Raw genomic sequence first — 15628 nt, forward strand, 5'->3', positions numbered from 1 at the left:
AGATAAATAAAAAAAGAAATAATCTTAAAAAAATTAATTTTATATATTATACAGCTGTAGTATCCAATATTGAAATACAAATTTTGTTATCAACAGTATATTATTATTCTTTGGTTATTAGTGATTACATTATTTTTTCTTTAGTTTTTAAAAACAATGCGTATAAGTACACCGACTGTTATTAATTACTAACATGTAGTCGAATATAACTCTGAGATAAAAATCCATAACTCTTTTAGTGGTTTATATAAATATCGATAAAAGAATATTAATTGAATTATCTTCTTTTTCTTTGATTAAATTTAGGTGGTTCTGAAAAGAACCGTTTTTTTTTGTTGCAAAATACGAATATAAGTAGAGTATTATAAATGATAGAAAATAAAGTTTAGGCACGTTCGCCTCTGATACGTCTGGCTAGCTGAATATCCTTGGGCATGATGGTTACTCGCTTTGCATGTATCGCACATAAATTAGTATCCTCAAAAAGGCCAACTAAATAAGCTTCGCTGGCCTCTTGTAAAGCCATTACCGCCGAACTTTGAAAACGTAAATCGGTCTTGAAATCTTGAGCGATTTCGCGAACCAATCGTTGAAAAGGTAATTTCCTAATCAATAATTCGGTGCTCTTTTGATAACGACGAATCTCCCGCAAAGCGACCGTCCCAGGTCGGTAGCGATGTGGTTTCTTAACGCCACCGGTAGCTGGAGCGCTTTTCCTGGCCGCTTTGGTAGCCAATTGTTTCCTAGGAGCTTTACCTCCTGTTGATTTTCGCGCAGTTTGCTTGGTACGAGCCATATTTTTAAAATAGAGGTAATGAGAAAAATTAACAAACGCAAACGACGGCGACCCCTTTCGGACTGATTCGGTCATAAAATCAGAGAGTCCTTTTTATAACATGTTATCTAATCTGATTGGTCCGTTTTGTGCCAGTGGGCGGAACTCAATCCTAAGTCTACAAAACCGGGCTGATTGAATGTAATCGACAACAGTTGTCCGTAGCACTCGTGTTGTGAGCGCGCTACTTATTCGAGATCATTTATTTTTTTTGTATTAGGTTCGATAAAAGATGACCGGCAGAGGTAAAGGTGGTAAAGGTTTGGGAAAAGGAGGAGCCAAGCGGCATCGTAAAGTGCTTCGTGATAATATCCAAGGTATTACGAAGCCCGCCATTAGAAGATTGGCTAGACGAGGCGGCGTAAAACGTATATCTGGTCTGATTTACGAAGAGACCAGAGGTGTTTTAAAAGTGTTTTTGGAAAACGTCATCAGAGATGCCGTTACATATACCGAACACGCCAAAAGAAAAACCGTTACCGCAATGGATGTAGTATACGCCTTGAAACGTCAAGGACGTACATTATACGGGTTTGGAGGTTAAGTCACATTTTATTCGCGAACTAACGTGAAATGTGACCCTCAAAATTAATTTTAGAAAAATTAAACAACGGTTCTTTTCAGAACCACAAATTTATCGATATTTAAAAAACGGAAGCTCTATTAGGATTTAAGGATAATCTTTCAATCATTACAATCATCATAATTTTATTTAAAATAATAATTTAAGTATAACTGGCCCTAATTATTTGAGGGTTTGGATTCCAAAACTCTATACTTAATAAATAGACCGCCCCTTAAATTCATCGTTAATTACATAGATTATATACAAGGCGCGATGTTATAATACGGTTCGATTTTACTAAAGGAGAACCGCTAGAAATAAATCCTTCATATTATTTCGACTTAATTGTTGTTTAATAAAACGATAATTATTGGTATTGGAATGTCTCTTAATTTATCTTACACACCCAAAAAACAATCTTTAAAGTACTTAAACTGTTTATTAGAATATTTTAAATAATTAGTAAGTGCAAGTCATAATATGAGTTTTAATTTTAAGTTCTTTTTTTGTTTTATTATTTTGGTGGTCCTGAAAAGGACCGATAGTTAAAAGGTTTTTGTACGACACAAAAACCCTAAGGCTCATGTAACTTATTTGGTTTTACTATCTGTTTTTTTCGGTAACAATACGGCCTGGATGTTTGGTAGAACGCCGCCCTGGGCTATAGTAACACCGGAGAGGAGTTTGTTCAGTTCTTCGTCATTTCTGATGGCCAATTGTAAATGCCTAGGGATAATCCTTGTTTTCTTGTTGTCTCTAGCGGCGTTACCTGCCAACTCGAGAACTTCGGCCGCCAAATATTCCATTACGGCAGCTAAGTAGACGGGAGCACCGGCCCCTACGCGTTCGGCATAATTTCCTTTCCTTAAAAGCCGGTGAATACGGCCAACAGGAAATTGTAATCCCGCTCGGTTGGAACGAGATTTCGCCTTTCCCTTCACTTTTCCACCCTTACCACGTCCAGACATTGTATTGCTAACTTTTTTAAACTAAAAATAACCGAAAAACTAATGGCGACAACGCTCACGTCCTTTCGACAACGAATGAACAACTGGCAGTGAACTGTCCAGCGAATAGCTTTTATTCGGCAACTTCTCAAAACACTAGTACGTTTCCTACTCGACCAATCAGAGCTTTCTACGACATAACGCCAAGAATGGGCGGAGCTTAGAAGTGTAGCGTCATTTATCAAATAATTAAACGACTATAGGTATATTTCGGTTTAGTCTTTTATCTTTTGCTGTATGGGTAGGTCGCGAATCTCATTCGTTTAAAATGCCACCGAAGACAAGCGGTAAAGCGGCAAAAAAGGCTGGAAAAGCCCAGAAAAACATTTCTAAGAGCGATAAGAAAAAAAAGCGTAGGAGGAAGGAAAGCTACGCGATTTACATATACAAAGTTTTAAAGCAGGTTCATCCCGATACGGGTATTTCCAGCAAGGCCATGTCGATTATGAATTCTTTCGTGAACGATATATTCGAAAGGATAGCCGCCGAAGCGTCGCGCCTCGCCCATTACAATAAAAGATCGACCATCACGAGCAGAGAAATCCAAACCGCCGTTAGGTTATTGTTACCCGGTGAATTGGCTAAGCATGCCGTTAGCGAAGGTACCAAAGCTGTCACTAAATATACCAGTTCTAAGTAAACGAAATATATTATTTTGAAGGTGATCATAATAATATGAAGGGTGGAAAACGGCTCTTTTCAGAGCCCCAAAATGTTTAAAGAAGAAAAAAAGAAATAAACTATTGTTAAGAAGATAGGATATATACGAAGTCAAATAAATTAAAATATAGTAATCGTTCATAAAAATGTTAAAATATCCAGAAAAAAATATTTTATTTTATATATTCATTCCTTTACGGTAACATAATAACAGTATATGTGATACCCCTTTCTTATCGTGATATAAACTTCAAGTCAATCCAGCAGGTGTTCACACCTTATTACTAAGGATTCCTCAATATTCACAATATATTTGTGAGCATAATATTCTAAATTCAATTCACAAATATTATAACTAAAGCGTCATATAAACGGAAAAAATATCAATGTCTCTTTTTTCTAATAGAAGTTGGTGGTTCTGAGAAGAACCTTTTTTTTTCATATAAATACAAAAAACGACCTTAATATAGGACAGCCGTAGCATTTATGCACGTTCGCCTCTAATGCGTCTGGCTAATTGAATGTCCTTAGGCATGATAGTTACTCGTTTAGCATGGATCGCACACAAATTGGTGTCTTCAAAGAGACCAACCAAATAGGCCTCGCTAGCTTCTTGCAAAGCCATCACTGCCGAACTTTGGAAACGTAAATCGGTCTTGAAATCCTGAGCGATTTCGCGAACCAATCGTTGGAAAGGCAATTTCCTAATCAATAATTCGGTACTCTTCTGATAGCGTCGGATTTCTCTTAGAGCGACCGTACCGGGTCTGTAACGATGCGGTTTTTTAACACCACCGGTAGCGGGAGCGCTTTTCCTGGCTGCTTTAGTAGCCAATTGTTTTCTGGGAGCCTTACCTCCGGTTGATTTTCGAGCAGTTTGCTTGGTACGAGCCATCGTCTAAACGGGTCTGACTTCAAACGTGTAGGAAGAATTACAAGCGCAAGCACCAACGAACTTTTGGAAACTGATCGAAGGTGTCAAAGAAATCTCCCTTTTTAATAATGTGTGAAGATATTCTGATTGGTCCGGCTAGCATCTGTGGGCGGGACCCGATTCGAACTCAACAAAACCCATGGTAGGATTTGAAATTGAAATAGTTACCCGTAGTATTCGAGGTGTACGCTGCACAATTCGATTATAAATTTGCTTTCTTTTAATACTAAATTGAATAAATCATGACGGGCAGAGGTAAAGGTGGTAAAGGTTTGGGAAAAGGAGGCGCTAAGCGGCATCGTAAAGTGCTTCGTGATAATATCCAAGGTATTACGAAACCCGCCATCAGAAGATTGGCTAGGCGGGGTGGAGTTAAACGTATATCCGGTCTAATTTATGAAGAAACCAGAGGTGTATTAAAAGTATTTTTGGAAAACGTTATCAGAGACGCCGTCACTTATACCGAACACGCCAAAAGGAAAACCGTTACTGCCATGGATGTAGTATACGCCCTCAAACGCCAAGGACGAACCCTATACGGATTTGGCGGTTAAATAAAGTATTATATATGCTGACCAATTAAAACAGAACAACGTATCTATTCAACTAAAGAAAACAACGGTTCTTTTCAGAGCCACAAATTTACTAGCATAAAAAAAGAAATTTATTATTCGAAAATGGACTAAGATGACGTTAAATTTTATTAAATATCTGCTCCTTTCATCTAAGATTTACTTGTAAAGTAACAAATATACTGCATTATAATAGACGATCGTAATATAAAAAGATAGATAAAGTTTAAAATAAGATTTCATAATAAATGTTAGGTTAATGACAAGAATGTAAATGATGGTGAACAATCGAATACCGAATCTTCGTTGAAGCTTTAATATAGTTTTCCTTTAGAGAGAAAATACTCCGAGATAAACTTCGCGTCGATGAGCTTGGAGAATCCTTAAGATTTCAAAGAAGGTACGGTAGTTCTACGCACGTATGTATGGAGATCGCGTTCCATGTATTTATTGACTTTAGATAACTATTTATGAAAACAGATTTCAACTAAAGAAGCAAAATATACTATAATATATATGAGCATTGTATCGATACAGAAGGGTTTGACACGATATTCTTATAGACGTCTCGATATCGTTGCTCACCCGATACGTTCGATTGTAACCCAGAGTTCGGATGGTGTTAAGAAACCGTTAAATAAGAAGTATATTAGTATAGGATCGGTTAATTTTCATGTCATTGTTTTCTTACAGTTAATTCGACAACGGTACGTTTCGATATAGATTCGTTTTGGACAACGAACAATCTGTACCGCATCAATTAGGAATAATATGTCTCGTTTCTCCAATAATAGCATTAGATCTGTACGGAATTGCATTTATATCAAAAGACGATATATCGGGGGACGTAGATTTGAAAAGATATATTTTCATAGTTATAACCGAAAGTCTATAACTCGAATGTAAATTGGTAGTTTCGACGGAATCGAGAGCAACGCTTGATTTTGTGCTTCCTTCTAAGACGATAGTCAACGTAAAATTTATTGGTAAAGTTTGCTACTTCTACTACGTTTTATCTTTTAACGCCTCGAACATAAATCGTATGATATTCTAAAGGATTTATGTATTTAATATGAGAAATAAGTAAACGGTTCCAAGCTCGATGAACGTTTCGACGAAGCCGGAATATGGAACGTCGTTCGCGCTCGACCGTTCAGTCCTCCGTTCGGCTCATATCATATAGGGTACGCATTAAATGAGAGCGACCGCCAGACAGTTAAAATACGCGAACGAGAAGCATACGCACGTACGTAACTTTGTCAAACGAATCGTGATTAGAACGTTCTTATAAGAAAATTAAGAAATTATATCAGAATGTCGGACGTCGATATTAGCGGACAAGCGGTTTCTCCTTCGTCGAATCAAGGGAGTGGAGGAAATTCCGCCGCCGTTGTTAACGCATCGTCAACAGGCACACCGGCCGGGTCGAATTCATCTTCGGTGTCGGCTACGGGAGCCGCATCAGCTACAGCCGGTAGCGCAGGTTCGTCTGCAGGAGGGAAGAAAGAAAAATCCACTTCGAGCAAGGCGAAGAGTTCTAAATCGAAAGTTAGTCATCCTCCGATCGCTGATATGGTAACGAGTGCAATTAAAGGATTGAAAGAGAAAGGCGGAACTTCCTTCAGAGCTATTAAAAAATACATAGCGGCCAATTACAAAGTGGATGCTGACAAATTATCGCCCTTTATAAAGAAATATATAAAGACGTGGATCGCTTCGGGTGTTTTGGTACAAACGAAGGGCAAAGGAGCTTCCGGATCATTTAAATTAGCGGCTTCGGCACGTAAAGCAGGAGGTACGACAGCCGCAGGTACGAAGAAAAGAAAAACGGCCACTGCCAAAACCGGACAGAAAAATAAACGAAAACCAGTAGGAGGTGCCGCGACAGCTACGACAGCCGGTGGTAAAAAAGCGTCTGCCAAAAAAACCTCAGAGAAAACGGAAAAAAAGACGACCGCCGCCTCCGCCTCAACTAAGAAAACCACAGCTAAAAGTAAGAAAGGTGAATCTGCAACTTTGGCCGAGAAAAAAGCTTCTGCCAAAAAAGCCGTCGAAAAGAAAACAGGAAAGAAATCTACCGCCGCCACGACTACGTCCGCTTCCAATGCCGCCGCTAATAGTTCATCTTCGAAAGCAGCAAAAAGCAACACGGCCGCAAGATCCCCGAAATCGCCTTCCAAAGCGAAAAAATCTAATAAAGCCGGACCTACGAAAAAGCCCAAGGCGCCTAAACCGAAAAGTGCTAAGACGACGACCTCAACTGTTCGTGTTGCCGCTGGTGAAGGTGCGAAAACTAAAAAACCAGTATCACCAAAGAAAAAGAAATAAAACTATTTCTACTACGTATGACGATATATTAAACAGGCGACACATTTCATCGTCAGATCAAGAAGACACGGAGTTGAAAATTACAAATATCCCGACACTCCTGGACGTGCTACGACTTCCCTAAAAAATACGTTCGTCCAAGACCGTATTTTTTTAATAGAAAAAAAAACGGTTCTTTTCAGAACCACAATATAACTTTATAAAAGAAAGAATATTTATATAATTTATTTATTATCTTATTATTACTTAAATGATTATTTTCTAGATAGAGCCGTAACTAATTAGGGAACCGATCGATCGATACTCTAAAACAGTAATAAAGGAATATTCAGTACAGATCAGATTATTTATAAATTTTCTAGTTAATATTTATTCTTTAATAAGAACGCGTATTCTAACTTCTTTTTTATACGATTTTGTTGGCCCTGAAAAGGACCGATATTAAAGGGCGTATGCAAAACTTTAAACGGTTTGCGTTATCTATTTGGTTTTGCTGTCTGTCTTTTTAGGCAATAATACTGCTTGAATGTTAGGCAAGACGCCGCCCTGGGCAATAGTAACGCCAGATAACAGTTTATTCAATTCCTCGTCGTTTCTGATGGCCAATTGTAAATGCCTAGGGATAATCCTTGTTTTCTTGTTGTCTCTAGCGGCGTTACCCGCCAACTCGAGAACTTCGGCCGCCAGATATTCCATTACGGCAGCTAAGTAAACGGGAGCACCGGCCCCTACGCGTTCGGCATAATTTCCTTTCCTTAGAAGTCGGTGAATACGACCGACAGGAAATTGTAATCCCGCACGATTGGAACGAGACTTCGCCTTTCCCTTCACTTTTCCGCCTTTACCACGTCCGGACATGTTAATCTCGATCGTTGTTAGATACTGCTCACCTTTAAATCAAAAACGGTACTGGAAATTTCTTACAGATCGGCCTGGAATTTTGTCCGCGAGCCAAACTCGTTATATCATACGCGACCAATCAGACTCTAACTCGGGCTATGGGCGGGGCTTAGAAGTGTTCCTTCGAATGTTATAAGTTCTAGAATTAAAGGCATTTTTTTAGTTAAGTACTCTTTGAGGTACGTGAGACGTCGGGATTTTTATTTCGAAATGCCACCGAAGACAAGCGGTAAGGCGGCCAAGAAAGCCGGAAAAGCCCAGAAAAATATCTCTAAGAGCGACAAGAAAAAGAAGCGCAGGAGGAAGGAAAGCTATGCGATTTACATATACAAAGTTTTAAAGCAGGTTCATCCCGATACGGGTATCTCCAGCAAGGCCATGTCGATCATGAATTCTTTCGTGAACGATATATTCGAAAGGATAGCCGCCGAAGCGTCGCGTCTCGCCCATTACAATAAGAGATCAACGATCACGAGCAGAGAAATCCAAACCGCCGTTAGGTTATTGTTACCCGGTGAGTTGGCTAAGCACGCCGTTAGCGAAGGTACCAAAGCAGTCACCAAATATACCAGTTCTAAGTAAATTAATTCACATACCTATGTGTGTTTCAATATACTACTTACCTGCAAAATCGGTTCTTTTCAGAACCACAATTGGATATACATTTTAAAAAATGAAATGTTAAACAGTAGCTGACATTTTATAAAAACAGAATTTTCAGATATATATATATATATTGTAGTTATTGTATTGAATTATATTATATCATTATAATCTGTTATATAGTAAGTATATAGAATAAGTTTTGTAAAAATGGTACGGCCCGAGATTGTTATTTAAAAATAAGGTAAAGTATTTCTGGAGTGACTTCGAAAATATGTGTATTCATTTTTATTACGTTTATGACTATATGATAATTAATTTATTTTTCCTAACTGTGGCTAATTGTGGATTGTGGCTAATTTCTACACGATAAGTATTAATCACGGGAACGTCTCGAAATGAACAAATAGGAACTGTAATTAATCAAGAATTTAGAATGGAACTATCGTCCTAATATAATGAGGATCGTCAAAGAGAAGATACTTTTTTTTTCGTTTACTAGGTTGACCTTGCTTGGGGACAGTGGAACTCAGTGGAAAATCGCTGATGGTGGGTGAGGAGGATAGGCCTGTGGTCAGAATCGATATCTTGGAGTACTTGCAGGTCAGAGGCTTGATTCGAATTTTGATAGATAAAAAAGTCAATTATTGTCGGTCGATTGGAGGAGTAGTGAGTTGGTTCGCTTGGAGCAATAAGCCCAAGTTCCAACTCATCTATTATCCCGGCCGATAGTAATTCTTCCAATAGCTGTGTGGTTGATGGCGTTGAAAATGGCCTGAAAATCTCCTTGGTCATCTGAATATGTTCCGAAGAGTATTTCGCCAATGGAGATCGGGTTCGTGTTCTAGTGGAATCCAGACCAGCCAGACGACTGTTATCTTGAGTTCCCCGTACATGAGTGGGGGGAGGAATTGGTCTTTTGGGTTTGGTTGTTTTTGGAGTAGGTCGGCACTTGCATCCCGAGTAATTTGCGGTGTATGGTTCTCAACAGTTGGTGCATTTCGGCGGGGAATTTCTGTCTTTGGGACTTGACGTAGGCCGGAGTGGCTTTACAGTTGGCCGATGAATGACCGTAGAATTGGCAGTTAAAACGTTGAACGCGCCTGCCGTTGCCGCGCTGGGCTTGGACTTTTACCACCTGATTCATTAGGCGGTCGACCGCGAAGATACGGCGTTCCTCTCGAGGAACCGACCAACATGGATTGGATTGAAACCGAGCTTCATGAGCGCGGTTCGGACTTCGAGTTACCATTACGTCGAGAGAGAAATATAATATATTAGCTGACCCCGCAGACACTCCGTACCCTGTACTCAATGGATAAATAAAGGATTCATTCTATCAAATTCTTCGTTCAAATCACTTTCGAATCATCCTTAGGAACATTCTGATATCGGAAAACCTTATCCGTAGTCGATAAACGATATCTAACGGATGAATTATAGAAAATGGCCAATAAGCGGCAAATATCCGATCGTAAGGGTGCACCATCGTTTCGGCGAATCATTCTTTTGGAATCTTACGTTCTACAAGCAAAACATTTATTCATAGGTATATACCGATAATAACGAACGGGCCGACGTAACAACCTAAAATGTCCTGAAATACGTGAGAACAGTTTTACTCCGATCGCCGTATCGATATGTGACAGTATCCATCCTATGAAGGATCTTTACATTCTACTAGCATAATTTTATGGATCGGAATTTTCCGACTTTTAAAGAACGTGATCGGCAGTCTAGAAACGGCCTGAGGACGTATTAACACGAGAGGTTAAAATTATTGCTTTAGAAGTTCACGTTGTCTAAAGCTAAAGTTTATTCATCGGAACATTCCGATAATAACGAGAACGGGCAGACGTAAAAACGAAAAATTTGCGCAACGTCCGTATAAACGATCTGTTCTAAAACACCCATACATTTCCGATAGCTGGCGAGAGACCCGCGCTTAAATCGTGTGCGCTTCTACGTGGGGCGATACGAGAGACGGATACGACGGGTCGGGTCGACCGGCGCTGTGACACTTTTACCGAGTGGCTTTTGATCAGCGAAGGTGGTATTACATATTATATGTTAATATATAAGATCCGAACCGTATTTTTTTATTTATCTAAATAAAAAGCGTATTTCGTCGTGTTATTATATATTCGTAACGCTCTCGCGATTTTGTATCGTCGTTTCGTTGTTCTTCCTGGTCGGTTTTTTTCGATATATCGGGAAGCGTACGACGACGACGACGGTATCACTGCGAGATCGCGAATTCGGCGGGAACATTCGGCTTCGTTAGAAGAAGATGATCCACGATTCATATGCGATTGGAATTATTATTTTTATGGACGTATCGGTTTTTCATCGGAACGTTCATAAAACAGCAACACATTTTGCGATAGCTCTCTGCTCTCCGAGCGAGAATAAAATAAAAAATCACGAAACGTTTCTCGTACGAGGTTTCCTTGTCGCTTTATATATTTCTATCTAGCGAAGGGTTCGGAGAGAATGTTTTTCGAGGTCTTATAAACGCCGAACGATATTTTGCGGCATCCAATTTTCGACGTAGTCGACGATCGTCGTCGATAATCGAGATAATTGGGTGCCTAGTCGATCGGTTGTGTATAAAAAAAACAAAAGATGTGTCTAAGATGATGATATCGTTTTGTTTTATTAGACAACTAATATTAAAATGTAAGAGCGTGGCGCCTCGGACCGGTTTTTCCGTCGTCTAGGCGCGCTATCATGCACCTCCTTTTTATTAGTCGTCGATATATATTATATATCGTCGTCTTACGCACACGTTTCTTTATAAGTCAAACTTATAAAATAAACTGTGTCTGTATTTGTTTTATCTGCTTCGTGTCGATAAAATAATAAGAACAGTTCCCTGGTTGATCCTGCCAGTAGTCATATGCTTGTCTCAAAGATTAAGCCATGCATGTCTCAGTACATACCGAATTAAGGTGAAACCGCGAAAGGCTCATTAAATCAGTTATGGTTCCTTAGATCGTACCCACAATTACTTGGATAACTGTGGTAATTCTAGAGCTAATACATGCAAACAGAGCTCCGACCAGAGATGGAAGGAGTGCTTTTATTAGATCAAAACCAATCGGTTTCGGGTTCGCGCTCGTCATCGTACAACTTGGTGACTCTGAATAACTTTAAGCTGATCGCACGGTCTCGCACCGGCGACACATCTTTCAAATGTCTGCCTTATCAACTGTCGATGGTAGGTTCTGCGCCTACCATGGTCGTAACGGGTAACGGGGAATCAGGGTTCGATTCCGGAGAGGGAGCCTGAGAAACGGCTACCACATCCAAGGAAGGCAGCAGGCGCGCAAATTACCCACTCCCGGCACGGGGAGGTAGTGACGAAAAATAACGATACGGGACTCATCCGAGGCCCCGTAATCGGAATGAGTACACTCTAAACCCTTTAACGAGGATCAATTGGAGGGCCAGTCTGGTGCCAGCAGCCGCGGTAATTCCAGCTCCAATAGCGTATATTAAAGTTGTTGCGGTTAAAAAGCTCGTAGTCGAATTTGTGTCTCGCGCCGCCGGTTCATCGTTCGCGGTGTTAACTGGCGTGTTTTTCGCGAGACGTCCTGCCGGTGGGCTTAGTCGTGTCGCGTCGCCGTCGCGCGTGCGTTTCGGCGTGCGTGTTGTGCGCGTCGTGGTTACGACGGCCCAACTCAATCCTGCCGCGGTGCTCTTTACTGAGTGTCGAGGTGGGCCGGCACGTTTACTTTGAACAAATTAGAGTGCTCAAAGCAGGCTAAAATTTCGCCTGAATACTGTATGCATGGAATAATGGAATAGGACCTCGGTTCTATTTTGTTGGTTTTCGGAACCCCGAGGTAATGATTAATAGGAACGGATGGGGGCATTCGTATTGCGACGTTAGAGGTGAAATTCTTGGATCGTCGCAAGACGAACAGAAGCGAAAGCATTTGCCAAAAACGCTTTCATTGATCAAGAACGAAAGTTAGAGGTTCGAAGGCGATCAGATACCGCCCTAGTTCTAACCTTAAACGATGCCAGCTAGCGATCCGTCGACGTTCCCTAATATGACTCGACGGGCAGCTTCCGGGAAACCAAAGCTTTTGGGTTCCGGGGGAAGTATGGTTGCAAAGCTGAAACTTAAAGGAATTGACGGAAGGGCACCACCAGGAGTGGAGCCTGCGGCTTAATTTGACTCAACACGGGAAACCTCACCAGGCCCGGACACCGGAAGGATTGACAGATTGAGAGCTCTTTCTTGATTCGGTGGGTGGTGGTGCATGGCCGTTCTTAGTTGGTGGAGCGATTTGTCTGGTTAATTCCGATAACGAACGAGACTCTAGCCTGCTAACTAGGCGCTTTTTGACATCCTAAAGGCCCGCCGGCCGCGTTGCTTTCGGGTTTCGCGGTTCGTGCGCGGTTTTTACTGTCGGCGTACAAACTATTCTTCTTAGAGGGACAGGCGGCTTCTAGCCGCACGAGATTGAGCAATAACAGGTCTGTGATGCCCTTAGATGTTCTGGGCCGCACGCGCGCTACACTGAAGGAATCAGCGTGTCTTCCCTGGCCGAGCGGCCCGGGTAACCCGCTGAACCTCCTTCGTGCTAGGGATTGGGGCTTGCAATTGTTCCCCATGAACGAGGAATTCCCAGTAAGCGCGAGTCATAAGCTCGCGTTGATTACGTCCCTGCCCTTTGTACACACCGCCCGTCGCTACTACCGATTGAATGATTTAGTGAGGTCTTCGGATCGACACGCGATGGCGTTTCGGCGTCGTCGATGTGTAGGAAAAGATGACCAAACTTGATCATTTAGAGGAAGTAAAAGTCGTAACAAGGTTTCCGTAGGTGAACCTGCGGAAGGATCATTACAGTGTGTTGTTATGCCTATATATATATAATAGGTAAACGTACAAGTCTGTAAAAATCATTGTCGAACGTTAAAGAGCCATCTACGAAGTTCGGAAGTTCCGATCGAATTTCGACGTCGTCAACGTAGCTGTTTTCGGGTACCTATAATATATGGTTTTAAAAGATGTACGCCCGAAAGCGGAGATATATACGATGAAGATGTTGTTATATAGGACGACGAGTAATAATCGTCGGCCTACGACGGATTTCGTTATAAATGGACAAATCGAGCGCAAAATAAAACGATTTTGCCAATTATATTTCTAATCGACGTTTCGATCCTCATATCGACGAACATATACGATGATCGGTAATGTGATTAGTTTACGAAAATCTTATCACCCTTCGTTTGTTTCATTCCAAAAGGGTGAGATTTAGTTTACGAAAATATTGCCAAACTATGATCAGCGTATGCTCTTTTGTTGTCGTACGAGGTGAGACGACGAAAATTTACAACGAACGTCACCATTTCGAGTAGTCTGTCTCCGCTCCTCTCGTTGTGTGTAGTGGAGAAGACGAAAATAAACCGTAAGAGCGTTTTAAAGTCGACGGCGGCTGCGAAAGGGGCGCAAGCGCTGTCTATGACGTGAGCGCGCGTCGTCGTCGTCGTCGTCGTCTTATAATAGAAACGTTTCGATATGCGTTTAAAACCTAACTTAAAAAAAGATTACCCTAAACGGTGGATCACTTGGCTCGTGGGTCGATGAAGAACGCAGCTAATTGCGCGTCAACTTGTGAACTGCAGGACACATGAACATCGACATTTCGAACGCACATTGCGGTCCTGGGATCTCATACCCGGACCACTCCTGGCTGAGGGTCGTATCTCATTTCAAGACTGCTCGGATTTTCTTTGATCTTCGCGATCGACGAGAAATGTCTGAGCGTGCTGAGCGTATAAGCGCGATTCGATCGCGACGTTCTAAAACGTGACAGCGGACCCGTACGTGTGACCTAACTCTCTCGTACGGGTCGTACGAATATGAAAGGGATGAGACGTGTTTAAAACGGTCGTTCGCACGTTTTTTGTGATAAACGTAGCGCGCACCATTAATACGATCGTCGTATCCGATAAAATTAGTTTTTAATCGACGTCGGATCGTAGGTGCGTTGTCTCTCGAATACGAGGGAGAAAAACACCGTTTTTCGACGGCGCGTCTTTTCCATTCTAAACTTTTATATTTCGTATTGGCTCCTAATCTTCATTATTATGATGATTACGAGCGCCACGCATATTAAACTAGCGACCTCAGAGCAGGTGAGACTACCCGCTGAATTTAAGCATATTACTAAGCGGAGGAAAAGAAACTAACTAGGATTCCCTTAGTAGCTGCGAGCGAACAGGGATTAGCCCAGCACCGAATCCCGCGACCGACATCGGGCGCCGGGAAATGTGGTGTTCGGGAGGGTCCATTATCTCGACGTTACGTCGCGCGTCCAAGTCCATCTTGAACGGGGCAACAGCCCATAGAGGGTGCCAGGCCCGTAGCGACCGTGACTGACGGCGAGAGGATCTCTCCTTAGAGTCGGGTTGCTTGAGAGTGCAGCCCTAAGCGGGTGGTAAACTCCATCTAAGGCTAAATATAACCACGAGACCGATAGCGAACAAGTACCGTGAGGGAAAGTTGAAAAGCACTTTGAAGAGAGAGTTCAAGAGTACGTGAAACCGTTTAGGGGTAAACCTGAGAAACCCGAAAGGTCGAAGGGAGAAATTCATTCGCGGCTCGTAGTAGGCGGCGTGCGATCGCGTGACACGTGACGTTTCGGCGTTGCGCGCGCCTTTCGTACGTCGATCCGGCGACGAACGCGTGCACTTTTCTCCTTGTAGGACGTCGCGATCCGTTGGGCGTCGGCTTAAGGCTCGAGGTGGAGACCGTAGACTGCGGTTCGCGCCGTTTTCGTTTACGGACCCTCGTGTTCGCGGTCGACTCGCTCGACGGTATACCGAATGGTTTAAGGCCGCTACTCGTTAGCGTTCGGCTCGTCGCAAGCGCGTCAGATGCACGTCGGTAATCGGACCCGGTGCCGTTTCCGACCTCTGATGACTGTTGGCGACGAGGTTCTCGAACAGACCTAGACCGATCGGCGACGCTATAGCTTTGGGTACTTTCAGGACCCGTCTTGAAACACGGACCAAGGAGTCTAGCATGTGCGCGAGTCATTGGGAATCACTAAACCTAAAGGCGTAATGAAAGTGAAAGTTCGTCTCGCACGAACTCAGGGAAGATGGGCGGTTTACCCTTAAAAGTGGCCGCTTCGCATTCCCGGGGCGTCTCGTTCTCATCGCGAGAAGAGGCGCACCAAGAGCGTACACGCTGGGACC

At 42.2% G+C, this 15628-nt stretch overlaps 3 non-coding genes across 3 annotated transcripts in view; all 3 read left to right on the plus strand.

Moving 5' to 3' along the window:
• The first annotated feature begins 11276 nt into the window (after nt 1-11276).
• On the plus strand, nt 11277-13265 carry LOC143206276 (small subunit ribosomal RNA). The gene has a single exon (XR_013008260.1). It is a non-coding gene; the product is annotated as a small subunit ribosomal RNA (ribosomal RNA).
• A 708-nt stretch (nt 13266-13973) lies between these two features.
• On the plus strand, nt 13974-14128 carry LOC143206275 (5.8S ribosomal RNA). Its single transcript, XR_013008259.1, has one exon. It is a non-coding gene; the product is annotated as a 5.8S ribosomal RNA (ribosomal RNA).
• Nucleotides 14129-14549: 421 nt separating this feature from the next.
• LOC143206277 (large subunit ribosomal RNA) overlaps nt 14550-15628 on the plus strand; it is a 4100-nt gene continuing 3021 nt past the window's right edge. Inside the window, exon 1 of the ribosomal RNA XR_013008261.1 lies at nt 14550-15628. This exon is cut by the window's right edge and continues 3021 nt beyond it. This is a non-coding gene — a ribosomal RNA (large subunit ribosomal RNA).

The sequence above is a fragment of the Rhynchophorus ferrugineus genome, unplaced genomic scaffold, assembly GCF_030347505.1.
Source record: "Rhynchophorus ferrugineus isolate W39M unplaced genomic scaffold, kcgeb_rfMv2 rfM626, whole genome shotgun sequence".
NCBI classification, from domain to species: domain Eukaryota; kingdom Metazoa; phylum Arthropoda; class Insecta; order Coleoptera; family Curculionidae; genus Rhynchophorus; species Rhynchophorus ferrugineus.